The following is a 22,561-nucleotide window of genomic DNA, read 5'->3' as shown; positions in this document are numbered from 1 at the left end:
TTTTCTAACCTCCTTTGATTACAATCCACCTGCATGCACACGTACACAAACCATCACTTTCCTTCATATTTCTGCAGAACAAAGGAGTCTCTTCACTCCTCTCTTGCAGTTTCATTTATGGCAGACTCTCCTTTTATTCCTTAAACATGTTTGTCTGGAAATCAAAGCCTTTCACAGTTGCTGCCATTATTAGCCTGTAAAATCACAGCAGAATGCAGGGGGCTCAAGTGTTCTTATTGTTGATTAGGACGGGGCTTCTCTTGTAATCCTAATCAGGAAATTGATGATGAATGCTCTTCACTTGGGGAGTGGCTTTTGTTATGAAATAGCAGTGGGTCCTCAGAGAATCAAAAGTGACTGTTTATTTCAGTCATACACATGTGATGCTGTTTACATGATCTGAAGGAGCAGATTGAGAAGATTTCCCATACTGCCTCACTCTTAGCTATGGTTGGTTTTAAGTGGTGGCTTTTAGATTTGTGCCTTACTGTGTAAACCCTACAAAACATGTTACACTTGAATGGGTTAATAGAATGATGGATGAATGGGTGGATGGGTTGGTAGCTAGGTAGGCTAATGGGTGGGTAGGTGGGGTAGGTAGGTAGGCTGGTGAGTTGGTAGGTAGATAGGTAGCTAGGTTGGTAGGTGGGTAGGAAGGTAGATTAGTGGGTGGGAAGTTAGGTGGGTAGGTAGGTAGGTAGATTTATTGGTAGGTAGTAAGCTGGGTAGGTAGGTAAATGGGTGATTAATTAGGTTAGTAGGAAGGTAGATTAATGAGTGAGTAGTTTGGTAGTTTGGTAGGTAGGTAGAAAGGTAAATGGCGGGTAGGTGGGACTCACCTTATGGATCACCGCAAGTTGCAGTCAGTGAGTGGAGTTGCAAATGCAACCCTAAAAATCTCTTAAACAACTGTCATATCTGTTCAGTGTGGGCCCATTTCATCTGCACAGTAGATGTGTGAGTACCAAGTGGGTCATTGTTGGCATCTTAAAAATGATTCGTAAAACATCCAGGATGGCATGATGGGCTCTTTTGCCAGCATGAAACAATCAGTAGTCCCTCAAATCATGACCCAGATGGTTACCATGGTTGATTCTTCTTCTTTTTTCTTCTTGGTGGATTTGCATACCAGCTACAGTGGCATACTGCTACCCGCTGTATGGGACTGTGTACATAGGTAAGTGTGCTTGGGCATGTTCATAGAATGATGCTGCTAATGTGAAAGCAAGCCAGCACACTGTACAAAACAATCCTGCTTATTGTGAAAGAACCCTAAGATGATAATGAAAGGAGGAGGACTGAAGTTGAGCTGGTAATTTAAATAATAAAGATGAAAAATACATAATTCCCTCCCAGACAGACCGTAATATTTCTGAGACAAAACTTAACCATACCAACTGGATAGATAAAGTGTTTCTAAAATTTTCTTCACAAAAAAATCGTTTCATCTGAAATCAGTTCTTAGAAATGAGCCCTTACTTGATCTTAATAAAAGTTTTTCTTGAGTCTAAAAATGCACAATCTCTACCCCTCATGAATCTCTTCTTCTTGTGTGCTCCTCCCCTCAGAGGACGCGGCACGTTTTTGTTCTAGTTGCTTTGTTCCAGCTGTCTCATCACTAGCGTGTTATGCCTGCTGTGAAACAGGCCTTTTACACTGGATGCACATCACTGCGACTGCTGCGTGAGGAAGCAGACATGCATCTCAGTACCAGTTAGTATCCTACTGGGGCCACATGGGGTATCTGAATTCATCTTATGTAATCAGCTCTGTATCAACAAGGCCAGGGGGCTGTCAGAAAGACAAGTGTGTCTTATTGTGCTTTTTCTCATTGAAAGTTTAGAAACTATTGTCTGAACTGGGAGATGCAGACACTCTTTTCCCCTTTGATGGTAGAATGACTTAAAAATGACAGTTTTGGTGGTAACTCTATGAATTCTGACATTTTGCTGCTTTGACTTTCAATGCAATTATCAGTATTAAACTGCTATTACAGATTTCTACCTGATAAGATAATTCACCTAAAACTCATGGGTTATTACTAACAAACTGGTCAGATGATTGGATAGATGCATTCACTACCATATTCACTAAGATCAAATATAAAGCAGGATCTGAGAGTGATACCAATACCAATAGCCTATTGATACTGGTATCTAGCCCTGTAGGGAAGCAAAGAAAAACTTGGTCAACTGAAAATACGCCCACTCACCAACAAATCCATAGGTCAATGGACAATTGACTGTGTGACCAATGAGATCCTGGTCAGATGAGAGCTCATTGACCAGCTAATTGATCAGCCAACCAGTGAGTGTCAGCCCTACTTGTATCAGTATCATCATATCCTGTTGATACTGGTCCAAATAGAAGGCCTGGTACAAGTACTGATACCAGTATCCTATCAGTACTGCTCTTATTATTTATACTGATATAGGTGATGGTACAGATATACCAGAACTATTGGTGTAAGTATCAGTTTGGCATCTGCGGTGGCGCACATGCACTCTATGGACAAAAGTATTTGGCCACTCCTGTTATTATTGAATTCAGGTGTTTGACACACAGGTGTATGGGTCATGCAGTCTCCTTTTGCAAACATTTGTGATACACAAGATACAAAATCTTGTTGGAAGCCCCCCAATGATAGTGAAGGAAGACTCCGTATTAAAGTACACTGTGTTGAATACAATGTCATTATAGTCCCTGTTGGTGTAATGGTCAGGCGCCCGAATACTTTAGTCTGAATGGTTTATCTTATTAGTATTTTTTTAGTACATAACACTTGTATGAACATTGGAACAAATATTCTATGATGGGTGTATCAGTATCAGAACACTGCAGAGGCAAAAGGTATACAGTTAAAGGTTTTTAGTGAATGGGCCTGCTCTTTGTTCAGTAGTTTGCTCTGGTCTTTATCTCCTTTAGTGTTAAATTACAGATCATGTTCGGCATCTCAGCCTCTCGCCTCTGTAGTCCAGTGGCTGTTTAAGTCCATGCTGGCTCTTGCCAAGGACACTTTTATCGAGTCAGCACTCTGGCCCTCCAGGAGACAGAAACAGCCCTAGGATGTAAAACACAAGCAGAGGTGTGACATGAGTTATTCACTGAGGCTATGGTCAGTTTGATCTCCAAGAATCCTTTCCCCCTGCAGCACTTGTCAGACATCCACCCTGCATGTATGCCGCTTTAACACTCTGACACCCCAACCTCATCTTTTAGTGTAAACAAGCAGAATATTTTGATGCTTTAAAACCTCTTTTATAGCTGAGAAACCCTGATGACAACTTCTCTTTCGGGTATTCTCTCCTTGCTGAAAGGCAGCATGAAGCCTGGGCATTCACGCTGACAGTCCTCACAGCTCCAAATGAAGCCCCCCACCGAACCCCTTTCACTACCAGCTCATTATGGGATGTCAAGTCTGGCATCCGTCCTCTTTTCAAAGCCATGGAAACATGTTTTTTCAAAACTGTTATAGGTTTCCAAGGCAACATGTAAGAGCTCTGCTTTGAGTTTTTGGCGATCCTGGGACAATAAGCCCAGTGACAGGCACCGCTGACATGCCTAGTGCTGTAATCATAATGACTGGGATCAGATTTGCTACCCGCTCAGAGCTTTCAAGGTGCCATTTTATTGTCAGGCAGTAGGTGGCTTAAGCTTGGTGCTATAAATCCTCCGACTGGTTTCCACCTTGGTTGTCACACCTCTAAAGCTAAAGTGGAAACAGAAGTAGGTCACTATGCCATGAAAGAGTGAGTGCCTCAAATGGTTCCCTGCTAAATACCAAGCCCCTGGAGGAACGCATTACTATACATGAAAAACCCCACAGCCATTCTATCCTGAAGACTTGGACCCAGGAATGTCCTGTAGGAATACCCTGACTCAGCCAATCCCAGAATGCCTCGGGGCTCTCAGCTGCTAATGCGCTCCTGACTGCGTGTCACGTATCTTCCCACTGAAGGTCAGAGGTTGAGTGGGTTGGTTCATAAGGTCTCCACAGTGGTGGAAAAGGCAGTGGATTTAAAAGAAAAATTAGGGGGACTGGAGCATGGCAAGCCCTGTGTTTCCAGGAAGTTATCATGAATATGCTGCTTTTTGTACTCCTGCCTTTTCTGTTAAGGGCAGCTCAGAGGCCGCTGTGAAAGTGTGAGTGTGTGATTCAGTATTTGCCTGCAGTGGAGTTTGGCACACATGTTGTGGAATCTTATAACCACTATATACCATACAGGAAATCTGGAACTTTCAGCAGTATAAAATAAATATTACTTTTTTTGTGGTAGCAGAAAAAAACCCAATTTACATTATGACCTTATTGCACGTCTTTCTAATGTTAAGATGATAATTTTGCATAATGCATTGCCTTTGGAAGTAATTTATCGATCTATAATATATTTTTTAATCTGTTAAAAGTAGTTAGTTAGACTCTACTGTTCAAGCTTCTTTCATAGCAAAAGTAAAATATGTGCTTTACTTAAAGTGGGACAAACTAGCATGCATTACTCGATCATCTAATAGTGAAGGTGAACAGAATCAGCACATTATCTGTCATGGTCATTTTATCAGAGTCTAAGTTGGTGGAATATTTCACTTTCATTCAGTAGTCAACACAGCCTTATCACATACTGGGCACTGAATTTATATCATATGCTGTCTTCAATTCTGTCCATTTCTCTGTCATAGTCTTCAGTGTAATGGAGCATCTTTACCTCTTTTCACTGGGCACAGCTTTCTGTCTGTACTCTGGGTTCTTTTCAAGAAGAATCACTTGAACTATGATGGAACTTTACCCAAACTTTCTGTGGAAATAAATAAGCCATTTCTTCTCTACAGCAATGGTTCTCAACTGATGGGTTGAGACCTAAAAGTGGGTCAAGGGTCTGTTTTCAGTGGGTCGCAAATGTGAAGAAGAATAAGTCTGGCTAAAAGTCACACATACACTTCTGCTTAGTAAAAGTTAGTTCTTTAAAACACGGTTGTGATATCAGACCATTGCTGTGCATTACTGGTCAATCAGAATCAAGTGTTTAACACGGACTTCCACCTTAAAAACAAACTTTGTGCATATATGATGTTACAGCAAATGAGTCCAGTGAATACATGAAAAATCTAATTTTTCTCATTCTCTTTTTCTTTTTGGGGCATGCAATGATGGGAATTCCTTCATATAAAGGTAAGAAAGATTTATTTTTATGCTTTTCCTTTTTCTTAAGTCTTTTTTCTACATTTCTTGTTGAAGTTGGTGCTTTTACCCCATCAAAAACAGTTGATCCAACCCATCTGGCCTCAGTATTGTGGCTGAGTGCCAGCTTGAAGTCTGATATGAACCCTCCTCCTCTTCTTTCTTTTTTATCTCCTCTTTGTAAATAAGAAACAACACCCACAGACATATCATGAGTTTGGTTTGAGCTGCCAAATGTAATGTGGGTCAGGATGAGAGAAAAACACCATACAGGGCTCACGCTAAAGCCTACTTTAGAATAGTGATTGTTCAAGTGTCTTCATAAGATTACTTAGCAGAAAACAACACCCTGTAAATTTCAATTTATGCATCTTAGTCTCATCTCCAGAGAAGTCACTTTGCATTTGAGGGATCATTTGCATCAATTACACAAGTCTGTGATTTTTGTGTTTAATTCATCAGTGTATTTACTTTGAAAGAGTTGCTGCTTCATTATAATTTCAGTTTGGTGAAGAAGGAGCAAAGAAAACTAGGCTTATTTGTTTATCTCTTTTTCCCGGCAAAGCAGCTTCATCTGTTGTATGTGTGTCTGCGTGTCTGCTCCTATCTCTCTCCCAGCCGAGGGAAACTTGCTGACAGAGGCTCTTTGTTAATAGGGGGGCACAGAGCGATGAGACTAGGTCATATAGGCAGATTAGTGCTCATTGAAATCCTATAGGAAAGGTCATTTACATAGTGCTGTTTAAATCCACTTGTGACCTCATTTGTGAACCCATTCACAATCCTGACACCCTCCACTCCTGTTTGGTAAACAAACCTTGGGGTGTGTTCTTCATGCTCTTCTGCTGTGAAAGTCTGGTCATCCGCGTTTAGCAGCCGTTTTTCAGCTGACCTGAGGCGGTACAGTGACGGAGTTTCACTCTACTGTGATGTTTGTTTTAAGAGCTTTGGCTGACCCCGGCACATTTTTGTGTATGAATGCACGGTTTGTGTCGGGGTCTTGAAGCTGCTGTTTAAACTGACAACAGGAGTTTGTCTGGTAACCTTATTTTCCTTAAACGAAGTTAGGAGTGTGGAAATTACAATGCTGGAGCTGCTTATATAGACATTTTTAGACTGATTTAGGACCTGAAAGTTAGTCCTGAAGTTTTGTAGGAAATTGTCTTTCACATATGCACCTCACAGTGGGAGATTTCCATGGCCAGATACACTTACACCTATAAAAACCACTGTGTACCTGGTTAGGATAATGACTGTTTCTGAGTTTTTCTACATGTAACTTGTATCAGAATGTTAACACATTACTTAAACAATAAAGGGAAATTTATTTAAGATAACTGAGGAGAGCAAAGTAGAAAGGTTAAAGCAGAAGAACTGTTTAATATTGCAATTCCATGACGGTGCAGTGCTATACTGTACTGTACTGTACTATACTCTACCTGAACTATACTATACTCCAAACTGATAAACTAATAAAAAAAATCTTAAATCATGGAAAATTCCTAACTGGCTGGTGAGACTTTTAGTTGTTCTCCTCATTACAGTGACGTTCTTGTTGGAGTGATGCCTTTTCAGATGCTTTTATTAATCCGCTGGACGACGTGCTGTCAGCGACACTGCTGAATAATGTCAGCGCTACTCTTGTTGTCTTTGTCCACTGTTGTATTTTACTGGGAAACAAAGTGTTCCTAAGCAGGACACTTTTATCTGGGAATATTCAGGCTGTTGGTGTCATTTGCTGTGGTTGTGTGGTTGCAAGGACAGTGTGACAGTGAATTGTTGTCTGGTTTTCCGTCTGTGTATGAGCTTCGTTCAACATGTATCCATTTGTTACACGTCTGTACTGTACTGAGAGGCCAGTACCGAATGGATAAGGTATGAATACAGGTACCTTTACACCCCTACTATGGTATACTTTACTGTACTATACTCAAACTGAAATGTAATCACCTGCCAGGGCTTAAATTTTGATCATCAAACCTTTTGTTCCTACCCTACTACCAGGATGTAAATAAGCAACATATCGTTGACCGCTTGGTTTGGCAGCATTTTGATCTAGAAGCCGAGATAAAACTTTATGCAACCAGGTTAAACTAGCATAACAACTGGAGCAATGTGTAACCACGTTCAGCAGGCACGTGGATGTTTACCAGCAAGGAGGGTGAAAGGATGGCATCACTAGGACTGCCAGTGTTAGCCATTTCTGGTAAAGTAATTCACATCTCTTCCACTTAATTTCAACTCTTTTCTGATTTATTTCTTAACTTTAGAGTTGTCAGTTAGTTTGGATTTAAATTTCCAGTAAGGCCTTAATGAATAGGAAGGTACTTCCCAAAGTGTGGGCCAGGGCCCAGTGATGGGGTCCAGAGGAGGCAGGCTGTGAAGGTCATTTACAATAACTAACAATCATGGGAATTTAAAAACAAATATTAAAGAATCACATTTGAGATGATCATAAAATCTTTGATTACATTTTATGATGTTTCATTTAGTAACACTCTCAACATACATTTAAATGTTTTATTGCGAAATGGATTTGCAGTTTCACTTACCTGCTCATAATATGGTCCCTGGGTTAGTCAAGCAGCATGTTTTGACTTTCCAGGAAGCGCATGGCTAGACACCCCCATATGGATATATATGTATATATGACAATGTATATTAAATACAAAAAAATTAGCTCAAAAGCAACTAATCAAAAGTAGCATGGATCTGAATGAGAGTACAACAAGCTTTGTGCTATAAAGGAGGAGGCTGGGGTGGAGAAGGTTAAGCTTTGCCAGCAGCAGCATGATGCATAAAAGTACATTATATTCAAATACACCGCTGTGTTGAGAGAAAGAGCTGCGATTGGCTTTGGGAGCTGGGAGGTGATATTTGGGATCAACTGGCCATCAGCTGATCATGGCTCGATGTATGCCCCCATGTTCTGCAAGAACTAACGTTTTTAAAATTAAAATTTTATTTCATTTTTTATTTTAATTTTTAATTATAACTTAGAACAACACAGTTTAATTCATGTCACCTTTTTATCATTTATGTTTTATTATGTATTCACCTGGTGTTGGGGTTTTACCATTACTGGATTGACTGGTGACACTCCATTAAACATTATGCTGCTTACTACCTGGTTTAAAGAGTTTATCAGTGTCTTCTAAGATATTAATGCCTCTTGGAGTGAGTTTGCTGTGCCACGAAGTACATTTACAGAGATAAATAATACAAAAGAACATTTAAATGACTTTGCAGATGTCTGATCAAAATAATGACAGTGGCTCATTGATTGTACTTTGTGACCCTACAAACACTTTTTGAGTTGTTAATGTATCTTAAATCAAAGCATTTTCACTGAAATTCCTTGTTTATAAAACAAAAGTATGATGGATGAAAGTGAAATATTTGAGTCTCATGTTACAGTTTTACAAGGGTTTTTTGTGCCCCAGAAGATTTTCTGCTCTCAAATTTGTCCTCAGCATACTAAAGTTTGGGAAAGGCTGGAGCAGGAAATTAGACTGAGGAACTTCTTAGGTATGTTTATGTGCCAGTGTGAGATTTTGCATTGGGTTGTGGTTTTGCAGAACCAAATTGGAGGTGATGGTTTTTACCTACACAGAGCAGTGTCAGAAATGTCAGCAGTGGCACGTTCTTTCAAAAATAATGATGCAAGATAAACTGCTTGTTGTATTTTATTACACTGTGCAGAATCTGCACTCAAAGTTGCTTTGCATTTTGATGAACATGATATGAATGATAGCTGACTCGAGTGACTCTTCCCTGGTTGTTGCTCCCACAAATGAAGTCATTAAAGCCAGTGCAGTAGTTTTATATTGATGCTGTTTTCTCTATAACTTTTTCTTGACTCCCTCTGATGCAGTGGGACAATTTCTCCCCACCACTATACCCCACTGAAACTAACACGAAGGCCAACAGGAAACATAAGTCCCATTTTGAAGTGACAGTCTTAAAGGGACTAATAAAACTCTGCCTTATCATGAATGAAATTAGATAAATGAGGGTGAATTTTCCAGACTGTTACCTGAGGCAGTCACACATCAGCCCACCCTGACTTTTTGCAGACATTTTGATCAGGGCTTTAGCCAGAGAATTCTCTCTAAAGTCAGGTAAAATAATGCAACCCTGTGGGACTATGTTGGAAAATTTCCAGGAGTGTAGTACCTTTGTGAAAGGAGCTGAAGTCCCCTTGAGTTTCCCTTGCTTCTTGCTGGCAGATTGTACTTAATAGTGAAGAGAAGTAATTAAACGTGTTGCAGGGTTACTCTTTGTCTTCGCTTGCCTTTACATGCATGAGTCATAACCAGATTTGGTCCAGAAGACTAAGCTCTTTAGTTGTATTAAAAGTGATTGAAAATGTTCCCACATAAAGCTAGAATTTTTTTTATGTACTCTAGATTCCACCATCGCTAAACACAAGGAATAACCCTCTTCAGAAGTCCTCATCCTTAAATTGCCCTTCAGAATCTCTGCAAACAAAGCACAGGCTCACAGGAAGCAGTCTTCCCCAGATTTGGCAGAAATGTAATACCCTTAAAGCTCTACAGCGTCCCATCAGGAGCATAAGAGGAAAGCATAAACTCAAACCAATGATTCAAGTGCCTCAGCTTCTCCATGGCAACAATTGTCATTGAAGTGGTTGCAGATGTGTCTGTCACATGACACTTTGGCAGGATTCTTTTTGTGTTGCCAAATATTGGCCGTCAGTGTGCTTTCGTTGTCTCTTGTGTTGATCTACAAGTGTGAATTGAACATTATTCTGCTTCTCTTCTCTTTAATGTTTAAGTGGGACCAGACTAGATTCCTTGATAGAAAGCACTTCTGTCAGGGGGAATAAAGCTCAGGATCAGGCAGCTTTCTCATGGTCAGAGGCATTAAGAAATAGAGACAAAGCAGAGGAGCACTCATATGTTTTTTGTTGCACAGCTGCATTATTGCCCCTAATCTGTAATAGGCCTTGTCTTGTAGGAATCAGGCTGAACCTTACTTAAACCAACAGCGCCTACACCTTGGGAAAAAAAAAAAAAGGCGAGAATAGGTTTGAAGCTTTGGCTTTGAATTGTGTCATTTGTTTGGCTTCACTTCCTGTAGCAGCTGAATTTCCCTCTATCTTTCTTCTCCACCTTCTGATTCCAAACAACAACTGTAATCTGCTTGAACTCGCAGGAGTCTCCGTCACAGCTGCAGGTCACTGTAAACAGCCCAACACTACGCACTGTGTCCCCCTCACACTGTGGCACACTTTCTCTGTTTCACATCAGTCACAGTCAGATTTGTCACAGCAACATTGCCTGTCTAGTGTCTGCTCTAATTCTGCCTGCTTGTACCGTGATGAATTGGAAAACGGTGTTACTCTGTTTGGGTGTAATTCCTGGCTTGGAGAGCAGCAGTGTGCTGGGTCGCTTGTGGAATTCCTGCTGCAGTCCTTGTTGTGTGCCATTTATTTATTTTCATTGATTTACAGTAGTTTGTGTTTGGATGCATTAATGCCAGTGCACCCATGGAGCACATACAAGCCTACATAATATAATTTAGGATTAAATAGGATACATCCATTTTGCCAACTTTTTTGTACCCCATTGGGGTGGCCGACTGGGTACTGGTTGTTCATACAAAAACATGAAAAATACATCAGCATAGAGAAAGCAATAATCAGTCATCCAATCATGAAAACTCCCGCTTTACAGGAGACTAAAAAAGTGATTGACAAAAAGTTAAAATGGTCAAAAGTTTTCGAGACTAATGCACACCAAAATTAATTTAATAAAATAATTCAAATGATGTATGATTAAAAAGAGACACTCAAAAGAGAGAGAAATAAAGGGGAAAGCAATACAGGAAGTAATTAATAAAATAAGAAAGATGAAAATTAGTAAAATAAAATAAGACATGATAAAAGATTAAAAATCTCAAATGATTAAAAGCCTATTAAATTGGACATAAAAAAGAAGATGATCTTACCTAAAGATAAATAAAATTCTAAAAACCCTAAACTGAAATTTCAAATGTGAAAAAAATAAAAATACTAATCAAAAAATAAGAGTTTTCAGTTCACAGAGGCAAAAAACAAAATTAAAGACAAGGGAAAACAATTCCTGAATTATGTGGTATTAAGAACTAATTCTGATTGTTGATACAGCCTGTGATGTATTAAACATGAAAAAAAGGAAAACCCAATTAGAAAAGTATGATAAATTAAAAAGCAACAAAAATGAATAGTCTAAATACACACTTGTAAATTTTTTTGCCTGTCCACAAAATGCCTTTTAAAATGTATCATGTTGCTGTTTTCCTGCTTTTATATCCAGAGGCTTTCTTAAAACAGTGCAGAGAAGTATATGAGTGGAAGAAGCCTCTCTCTCAGCTCCTCTGGTGCTGCACCTGTAGCTCATTTTTCTTCTTCGTATGTTTTGTTTTGCCTGCTTCTCTTCTTTGTTTGTTGTTTAAGAGCGGTTAGCAAACAGTGATGAGCCTAACTGCTATAATTGGTGGGTAATACAGTCATCTGAGATTGCCGTTTCTCTGCATTCAGATCACAGACTGCAGAAAGAATTCACTCATCATGTAACAGCTCCATAAATAAGCGCTAAAAATAAGTCATAAACTCTAAAAATGAATGTACATACAGCTGTGTAGTCTAGTCTGCCTTCATAAAATGGTAAACTTTTGACTTAAAGCTCCCGTGCATGATGTTGGGTTTGTTTTGATTTTGGTGCCCCCTGTGGACAAAGTGTGTATTCTCCAACTTCTACCTGCTAGCAGTATTTACAGGCTTTAAAATTATGTGGAAGAAATAGTCAGCCTTTTCATGGACTGTCTTTTATTTTGTAGGTCATAGCCAGGAACCACTCGTTTTAGTCTGTTTCACAACAAGCTGAAAACTCAGAATGGAGTATAGATAATATAGTTCTCTTCAGAATATAACGGATGTAACTCTGCTCTACAGTCTTATTTACAGCTGTAGCTTTGTTCCTCACTTTATGCCTGTCTCTTTTCATCAAGGTTGCTAAGTACAGCACTCACCCAGGGTCCACTGGTTTGCATGAATACCCCTTTTTTGTCTTAATGCCAAAATAATTCATCTCTGCAAAGCTGCACAGTCTGAGCATCCAAAAAACATTTCAAGCAACATGCAATAGTTTAGTGTGGTTATTAAGCATGTGAAAAGACAGCTTTCTCCCAAAAGCCAAAAACTGTCTGGACTCTAACAATGTAACCAATGAGTACCTGTGCTTTTAAGTATTAAGTCAGCTTTACAAATGGTTTTATTATTGGACTTTTAGTAATAAATGCTGACAAAGTTCCTCTTAAGATTAAGGCAGCCCCAGCTAACCCTAAAACGGAACACCAAAGGGGGTTTTAATCACTGCTAATTGAAAGCCCTGCTGGGATTTAATGAGTCACAATGTGACAACATTGCTGTGCAAATGCCCCGCAGAATTCCCTACTCCTGTGTCTGCTTCCTGTCTGCTCCCTTTCTCCCTTCCTGATTGGACAAAAACCAGACGTTTCTAATCCTAAACTCAGATGACAGCATCTCCTCATTCATAGAAGCACTGAGTGACATGATGCAGATCAAGGTGCTCCTTTCAGGACCAGTTTTACTGCCACTTGTCTTTAAACTTTTGTAGGTTGGCGGTATAATGAATGTAAATTAAATTTTATTTAAATTCCCTTTATTGCCTCTGGTGAAGGTGAATTGCTACATTTGCATAAAATTCAAGAAAAGTTGGCACTTAAGCGTCTTTCTTTCTAGTAAAGCATATCATTTTCTTCTCTCACCTTAACTAACACTTGGGATTTTTTTCAAGTTTTTGTTGAAAAGATAATATTCACTGATGATTCAGACTGCTAAAACAGGAATGTTATTATTCATGAGTTGTTGGTGAAAGACACTGATCATGGCTGTTCATTTGTATTTTTTGAACAGGACTCTCACACTGATGCTGGGCCCATTAGGAGCTAATGATATCCGCTGCACTGAAATGCCATTATCATTATCTGTTATGAATTGCCAAACATTAGTCCAAGAACTCTTTGAACTCTAGACGAGACAGAAAAAAAGAATGAGCATCCGCGGAGAGGGAGAGAAACTGGGTCTTTATTCTAAACAGAAGTTTGTTAATCTTTTTTCAACAAAGCCACTTTGGAAAAACAAAATCTAGGACTAGAATTAAAACAAGGACTTGCATTATAAATTCACACTAATGCATTTTAAAGCTCATATGAATATTAATTCTTTCCAAAGATGCAAACAATCCCATCACTCTCATAACAAATAGTATAATTTCTGCTAATGTTTACAGCTGATGTAACTGTATGCAGCAACAGAATGTGCAAAAATGACCCTGATGCTTTACCTTAAAGGGCAAAGCATTAACGTTTTAAGATGAACCATGGACCATATATATCAGTATCAGTAAATGTGAGTTTTGGAATTGTATATTGGATGTGTAATGTAATGTTATTCGTTACAGCAAATGAGGAAAATCCTCAGCTTCAGATTGCACAAGGATAGTTAAAAATCTTTTATTAATAGCTTGATTCTGTTACTTTGTGTATTTATTAACTCAAAATTACATAATACTTATATGAATACAAATAGATATATGTGTATACTATTGAAAAAATATTGCCATATATTGCCTTGCTCATAGTATTGCAGTGTATTGTAATATATCAGTATTGGCACGATTATATCACGATACGTTTCATATCACCAGACTTTTGCCAATACACAACCCTATTATACAAAGTGTCAGTTAAGTGTTTTGAGGTCAGAAGCAGGACTTTCAGCAAAAGTCTGGTGCCAGTTAAATGACTGACTACTCACGGAAGCACAGATGGTCATTTTTTTTCCCTTTTGCTGACTCAGTAAGAGTTTGACTAACAAGCGAAGACTGTCTTTCAGCACATTTTAGCAGCAGTTTTGTGAAAATGATCAGGATCATGAGATGCCCATCTATGTGAGTCATCTCCACCTATGAGAGTGTGTGCTCACACAGTGCAGTACACACTCATTCAGCTTACAGCTGGGCTCTTTGGATCCAAAGAAGACTGTAGTGATCAATAGATAGCAAAACGGTTGGAGAGAAGAAAAAGCAGAGCTTTTTTCTGCTTGGATATTGTCATCGCAAATGTGAAATTGTGAAAAAACAGATCAGATCTTGAAACACTGTAAGCTTCATGCATAAAGTAACTAAATTAACAGTAAATTACTTTGTGTTTTCTTTTTATTCCCATCACAATTTGTGGCTAAATATCCACCAGACTGCTGGAAATTCAGTGCTGGAAAGACATAACTCTATGTTCTAAGTTTTTTGGAACAGTTTGTCTGAGTTTGGTTTTTAAAAGTTGCCAGGAGTTTTTTTAACACTCTGTCTGTTTTGATTAATTCATCACTGAAGTCACATATCAAGCAAAGCTTCCAAACATTAAATATTTCTGGAAAAATAAAAGAATCATGTGGATTACTTTCACAAAACAAAACTCCTAAAACAATCTTGACATTTTCATTATTGTTTTATAAACAACAGCGATACTAAATCAGGTTCTTTGACATCTTTTGCTACTGAGAGGGTAAAAATCCCTGCAGCCATATCTCAGTTGTTTATTTATGTTTGACTAATAACTTTCTATGCGTCCGGTTTGCATGACTAACACAGGTCGATTCTATATCTGGCAGTCAGTCCACTGTGATTGAAAGAGGTTAATATATTCCCCCTTAGGTCATACAAAGGCTCTAGTGTGGTAAAATGCTCATCCAGAGCTAATGATTGAGCATTGAGTGTGAACCATCAGCTCAAGGACAGCATGTTGGTTTTTAGGTCGTGTGACTGTTCGATGCTGGGGTGGGCGAGTAAATGGGTCCAACAGGTCTGTTCTCCTGCCTCTGTAATGAATGTTGCATAGCCTTCGACCCTGCTGATTGGACCAACAGAGTCTTTGGTCCAAAGGTCTGATTTATGCACTGATCAGTAGAGGTCTTGGGTTTCCTGTGCAGTCCAGATGATCAGAGGTTAAGCAACCATCTGCCAGCTTCGCCTCGTCTTTTCACCACAGAGAGAACAGAGTTGGGTTAATAGAGATGAATCCAGTCAAGCAAATTAGCCCAGAGCTTCCTGGAGGTTGGTTATTGGGCGCCTGTGTGTTTGCACAGATGTGTCATTAACTTGGCAGTGTTGAGTGGTTCAGGCAGCAGAGGCGCTGCTCCATTGTAAGGCTTGTTAGTCCGATCTAGTAAATAGCACTCATTGTCAGGCGAGGAGCAGCAGGAGAAAACATGATGATTCAGTTATTCTGGACTGCACAGGATTCAGACCAGAGCTGATGCCATGCCGCCCTGCCAGATGAGCTGGCAGAGGTTAAATAACCACCACTGTGGTTCTCACCAAACCTTACTGAGCCACACAGAGGTTTTAATAGGATCATTAATGTGAATATAGGATAATTATGTATAACAAGGGTTTCAGTGTAGATAAAGAGTCTTTTGTGGGAACCTAAAATCAGCCAGTTAGTAAAATAACAATGTTGCTTTTATTCTTTCAGAGCACTTAAACCATAAGCTGGGTACACTACAAACTTAGGGTGGCTTTAGGCTTGATTCCTGTTCCAAAAATCAAGGCAAAGTCCTGATTTTTTCATGGTTCCATAGATTATCTCAATGGATTTTCCTGTGACATGATGCATGTTAAGAACAATGCAGACTGCTCAGAGGAATGTTAGGGTTGCACTGATTTTGAATCATATATTTTAAGCAATCTTTTAAATCTGATTTCCAGATGTTAGGAGAGAAAGCCAAAGACAGAAGAGCATGCTCTCTGTGGATTTTCCATATGAATGAAAATATAATGCCATTAAGAAAATGAGCTAATTTAAGTAGGAAACACAACAACACTATGAAATGAGCTGCATGTGTTCTATATGTCAGTCCTGCAAATGATTGGCAACCAGTCCAGACTCCAGAGTGTATCCAGCCTCTTGTCCAATGACAGCTGCGATATGGCTCCCGTCCTCCACAACCTCAAACAGGATAAGTGGTGTAGAATTCAAGAAATTTCTCAGAATTTCTCTTTTTCAGAGGTGGGATTCCGGGTATTCATGAATGGAAGCTGTCTGTTAACCTTTTATGGTCATATTGTTGCGTTTTTGAGCCGCATGTAGCTTTGTAGTGATTACTTGGGGCTCTTTTGAGGCTTACTTGGTGAAAAAAAAATTCTCCTAAAAACTTTTACAAAGGTCAGCACTGTTACCAGTAAAGATTAATTGCATGTCACATCAGTAAGTCTATTTCACATGCAAAGAAGACATGCTTTATTGCCACATTTGAGCAAAAACTTTTTTTTCTAAATCTGTGTATTATTAGTCAGTTGTGCACGCGACTGAGGAATGTGTGTAAGGGAAAGAGAGCAGAGGAAGTCTGGTGTCTCTTCAGTAAGTTTATTCATTAAGGTTTGCTGTGTTTTGTTCAAATTGAAGCTTCTTATCCCTCATTTTTAAGTTTTCTTCAGTAACTTCCTGCCAATGTTCTTCCTCACTCTTATATTATGATGATTATTGTAATACACATCATCATCAATGAGCCTAATGCACATGGATCACATGTAATATCATGAAATGTGTCCAAATGCAGGTGTTTTATTTGATCTTCAATGTACTACTGTCAAAAGAGCAGAAACATAAAACTAAAAGCACTAGAACTAGAAAAGCACTTGGACATCGCAGACCTCCGCCATTAGCCCTATCTCCCAATAGTACAGAATCCTTAAAAAATAATTCCTGGATCCAGACGGTGATCTGGATCACTCCCAAACTCTAATCAGTTCTTCCTTATGCTATTTCTGACATTTCCTGAAAATTTCATCAAAATCCGTCCACAACTTTTTGTAGTTATGTTGCTAACAAACTAACTAACGAACAAACCCACCCAATCACATAACCTCCTTGACGGAGGTAATAAATGAGGCAGGGCTGATTGATGTGCCTGGGAGAGCTGCAGGCAGGAAGCAGGGCTGGTTTTAGTCATTCTGAGGCCCAGGGCAAAGACCAATATGGGGCTCCTCCCCTTTAGCTAAAAGCATCAAATATGAGTGGAAAAAAATAGAAAGCATTTCTTATTAGTAAACAGAACCACAGAACTACTGTACCCAAATAGCCAGCCATAATACATCAGCTCTATGAAAATCATCTCATTGTTTAAACTCGCCACATTCCGATATTTTAACACGTCTTAAGGCCAGGTAGAACTTACATAAATAAAAAAATACATGCTCATTATCAGTGACATAACCTTTCTTCTGACACTGTACTGACATTTTTACGTATCCTATTGCATCCCATTTAACCACACAATAATCCACCATTTCATTTTTCTTTTCATTCCCACTATGAATTGACTGATCTGTGGATCTACCTGGGGTGGCTCTTGGGTAGAAAAAGGTTGAGCACCACTGCACTAGTGGAACTGTGCAATCAGTTATTACTTTTCTTTGCTTTGGGTCTCTCAAATTTTTAAATTGTGAGATTTCATCAACCTTTTTTAGCCTGGTTTATGCTTCTGCATTGAATTTACACCATACCATCTTGATCCCATACAGTCATGTGGTATGTTGGTGCAGCTCTGCAGGTCACAGCCTACTTTCTGCTTGTTTTTTTAATTACAGTTATGATATTTATGAATATCAGCAAGTAGATTTGACAAAAATGTTCCCTCTTTGCATGCATTATGCCTTTAGTCATTACTCAGAGATTAGCAGTCATCCAGTGGATCTTCAAGAAAACTTTTAAAAAATGGTTTTCAACTTAAAAAAAAAAGTTAAACTCAAGCATGATAATATTCTTGGACTGAACTTTTGAACCACCAGTAGAATTTGCATAATTCATGGAATTGGTTCTCGCTGTTCTTGTTCAGCCGTGAGCCACTGTTTAATTTCTGGTCATGGTGTGGAGTTCAAAGAGACTTCTAAATTTCATGTGGAAAATTTCAACTTTGTCTTTTCCTTATCATATCTGAAGGGTCTGGGTGTGTATTGAGGTCAAAAGAAGAAAGTATGGCTGATCAGAAACCTCTCTGCTTGTCTAGACATATCCTTTTGGCCCTGCCACGCTCAGTAGAAGAAGACTGTGCTGTAAAAATGACACACAAAGCATCTGCTGGTGGAGGAACTCCCTGTAATTTTAACATGACACACATTTTCCCTTTCATTCTCTGTTTTTGAATGGTGGAAGTGTTAGCTTAGGTTGCTTTTTCATATCTCATTGGGGATATTAAGCTCTTTGTTGAGTTTGACTGGCTTATAACTGTCATATAAAGCAAAATTCATATGAAGATGATTATTAAATTACATTTTTTACATCTTTAGAAGGACCACTGGTCGATTTATGAACCCATTTTAATGATTCATATTTCATAACAGTGAAAAACAAAGTATTCTATTCATCACATTCCCACCCATTAGATACTATCGCACAGCTTTTGTTAAAACCAGCAAAAACGAATTCACAAATTCCTTCCTCCCTGTCTTCATGTCCAGTTTATGTCTGACGGGGGATTTCTGAGCTCCATCTTTAATTTAGGCACTAACACAGCAGAAAGTGTGAGAAATGGATTGGGAGGCTGCAACAGGGAGAATGTGCTCAGCTGCTGTCTGCTGTATTGCGCTGCACCATAATTAGTCTATTACAGCGGGGCAGTGGCAATGGGTTATATGATCTAGTGCTATTAGAGCACTTAAAGTCAGCATGTCTCCCATTCATTTAGGCCTGCAGAGGAGTTATTCTGGATGGACTACATGGACTCTTTATCAGCCAGAAACCACACAAACCACAGTGACAGAAACATAAAATGCACATTATTTTGTTTCACACATCCGTCATTCTCATTCTCAGTCATGACAGATATTTGTGCTGCTGTTTTCACTTTAAACACAAATGGTACATTTCCATCAAGTGGTTTGGTACACTACAGTTAGCATGGTAAACCCTGATTATGCTTGCATTTCCACAGCTGATGTCCATCCAGCCTCGCTCATAGTGATGGGAGTTTTTACTCTTTTAGAGGTCTGTATTATTTGACTTACAGCTCTTCATTTGGTACTATTTAGACTCTTTTTGAGAGGGGTCTGGCTGCAGACCATACGTCTTTGATGGTAACTTTCACAGACACTGAGACACTGCATATCTCACCATACAGATGTAATTTACTGGAACAATGTATTTCCATTTTTAGATTGTTATTTTTTTAAATTCAACAGTTACATTCATGAATTAACCGTATTGCAAACAATACAGATTAAGCAAAATTCAAAAATATTACAGAGAAAAATATCAGAGGTCTAATCCGGGATTAAATTATGTATAGACCTGTTTTAGAAGTAGTTACACAAACAGTGGATGGCTTTAGCTAAAGCTTACATAGCTACGGTGCTAAAAATGTTACTAAATAAAGCCAATCTAGCTAAATTAGCTTTAGCAAGGTGAAAAAATAGCTTAAGCTAACATAGCTACATTGATGATGTACCTACGTAGTTCACATAGCTACTTTGTGAGCTTAGTTTTAGCTATGTTAGCTCTGTTATCTATAGTTAGCTTTAGCAATGTGAGCTTATGCAAACATAGTAAAGCCAACTTAGCTACATAGCATACATAAATTTGTAGCTTACTCATCTGCTGTGTGAGCTTAGCTTTAGCTACGTTAGCTATGCTTGCTGGGTTACATTGTTTTCATGGAGGAGGAGTTTTTCCTGTAAGCAGACTGTTTACTCTGCTTTATTAAATGTTTTGTTATCAGGTTTGGCAGGTCAGGTTTTTAACTTTCATGTTTTGGTATTCTCATTGTTTTTTTAACCCTATATTATTTAGAAAGTTTTAGCGTGTATTTCTGTTGAGATATACAACATTTCAGAAAAAGATGTTTTAAAGGAAACCAGCTCTCAAACTGGACCTGCTGTTACTCTCTTACTTTCATCTTGAATTGAATTGTCATTTTGATAAACAGGAAACCCACCAGGTTTGTTTGCTAAATGGTATATCCCAGTTTCCCTTTAAAGCGTGTTTATGACAAGGGGAGGGAGAAAAGCTGTAAAAGAGATATAAAGGTAGCCTCTTTGCTTGGTACAAAACAAAGCACTTTTTGTGTATGACTTACTGTTGTTTTTCAAGTTGGGTGATGATTCTTTTACCAATCAACAGACTGGAGTGTATGAAGCAGTAGCCTTTAGGGTCAGATAGGTAATCTTTGTATTTGCTTTATTGCCCAACACTGCCATTTATAATTACCAATGGTATTGCAGTGTGCGGTCTGTATCTATAAACAAAAATACAGGCAAAATGGACACAGAGAACAGACCAAAGTCTCTGCATGCTTATCTAACTTAGGCCATAATGAGCCTAAACAATAGCTAATACATATTAATGATTTTGAGCCCATACCGAACCCTTTCTTCTTCTGTACCTTCAGTTGGTTCTTCCAGATATCTCCGCATTCCACATTGATACCAATGAAATGGTTGTTATTCAGCTTCTATATTGGATGTGAGTCATTCAAGACCTGGCAACCTAGCTGGAGGCAGTGGAAAGCATATGCGTACCACCCCACATCACATTTCACTCCTCGCTATGGCTGCTCAACCAGTCTGCCTTATTTTCAGTCTGCCTGAAAATATTTGAAGAAGAGAAAATACACTTTAAATTTCACTCCACTTGGTTCAAAGCATTTCCCTTTCTTCCTAAAGATAGCATTGGTATATACCATGAATTTTGTATGGAATGCAGAGGTTGAAGGGCTCTGACAGTAGCAATCACTACTGCATCTGTCTGTTAACAAAAATGACATCTCTATCAGAAGTAAAAGACAAACTGGGGTCACAGCAGTTTGACATTTTAACAGCATTTTAGCTGGTGAACCCGAAGATGAGGACTATGAGGAAGGAGGCAGCTGTGTGAATTTGGTGACATTTTGAATGCCAAAGCAGATTGAACATACTTGTCAGCTAGATTACGGTGTTATCCTGCAGTTTTGGCTGTTGTAATTGGAAGTTCCTGACATTTATCAGTCTATAAGATAGCTGACTTTCATCATGTTCATACCTGAAAGTAAAAGAGCAAGACATGCAATCACTTATCATTTGGTTGGATTCAGTATCGGATTGGGTTGTGTCTTCTCCACCATTAGCTGTCAGTCATACTTTGTATGCTAAGTGACCAGCTTTGATGCTGATTACTTACTAGCATCTCTGTTAGCCTTTCTCCACAGGAGGGAACGTCTGCTCCAGCTGTATTTCAAAACAGACAGCTCTCACAAGGATTATGCTTGGTAAATCTAATCAGGGGGCAAAATTCAAGCTGGTTTCACTGCAGTGGCATGTAGCAAGGGGCAGAGGCAGCATCCAGGCAAACATGCAAGGAATCACTAAGCAGTCTGGGTAATTATTTCTAAATCAATATTGTGACAAGCGAAGCTCTGGAGTGCCAAATCCCAGCCCCGTCAGATTTGAGCGGACTTATCCCCATGGAATCTCCGGAGCTCGAATGTTGCTGCCTTGATTGATTCCCACATGATACCTTTCACACGATGGCCATCTGCAATGCTAACACGGTGATCCCAATTGATGTGGGTTCTTCTACAGTATATGGACGGCAGACTGGGCTGTGTTAATGGTGCGGCTTGAATCTAGACTATTTTCTGATTTAATTAAATAACCTCTACTGTTAAAATAATGATGTTAATGTTAAAAACAAAAGTGCGTTGTGAGTCTAGGGAGGTGCACATAGATCATATACAACCCCACACATGCACACTGTCACATAAATAGCACAAACAGGCTGTAGACTTGACAGATGAGGCCATAGGTTTCCTTTAATGAGCCACTTAACTTCCGCCTCTGAACCCCGCTGGCTGTGCACAGAAGCTGCACTATATCAACCAAGCCAGTCTGCTATAAACTCATTTATATGAGTCTTATCCTGCCTCTTTCTCCTTTATGTGGATGAATATGAAAGAACACATCCCACAGTAATACTCTATGCTCTCTATAGAGTGGACTAGATTTAATTTTATATTTGATTAAGAGAAAATGACAGAATTTGAAGTCCCTTTTGATTGTCTTTGATTTTCCTAAAGTAATTGCACAAGGCATTTTTTTAAGACAATCTCAACTCAAGGTAATATGTAAATCCTCTTGTGTGTAAGTGTATGAATAGATGAGATTTTCTATAAATGAGAATTTAAATTCAATGACTCATACTGAAGAGGACATATATCTTGGCTTTTCCTATTCCATTTTCACCCAAGAGAATAATTTCACATCCCACTTTTGCTCTTCTTCAACTAAAAGGGCCTACAGTGCCTATAAAAACTATTAACTCACTTGGATG

The 22,561-nt window shown here is 38.9% G+C and overlaps 1 protein-coding gene across 4 annotated transcripts in view; it reads left to right on the top strand.

The window, feature by feature from the left end:
- Window positions 1-22,561, top strand: part of sash1a (SAM and SH3 domain containing 1a) — a 372,472-nt gene that overhangs the window by 139,616 nt on the left and 210,295 nt on the right. The gene's annotated exons all lie outside the window — the stretch shown is intronic.

The sequence above is a fragment of the Cheilinus undulatus genome, linkage group 14 (assembly GCF_018320785.1).
Source record: "Cheilinus undulatus linkage group 14, ASM1832078v1, whole genome shotgun sequence".
In the NCBI taxonomy this organism is placed as follows: Eukaryota; Metazoa; Chordata; class Actinopteri; order Labriformes; family Labridae; genus Cheilinus; species Cheilinus undulatus.
The sequence above is the reverse complement of the archived record's forward strand: the minus strand, read 5'-3'. Positions and strand labels throughout refer to the sequence as shown.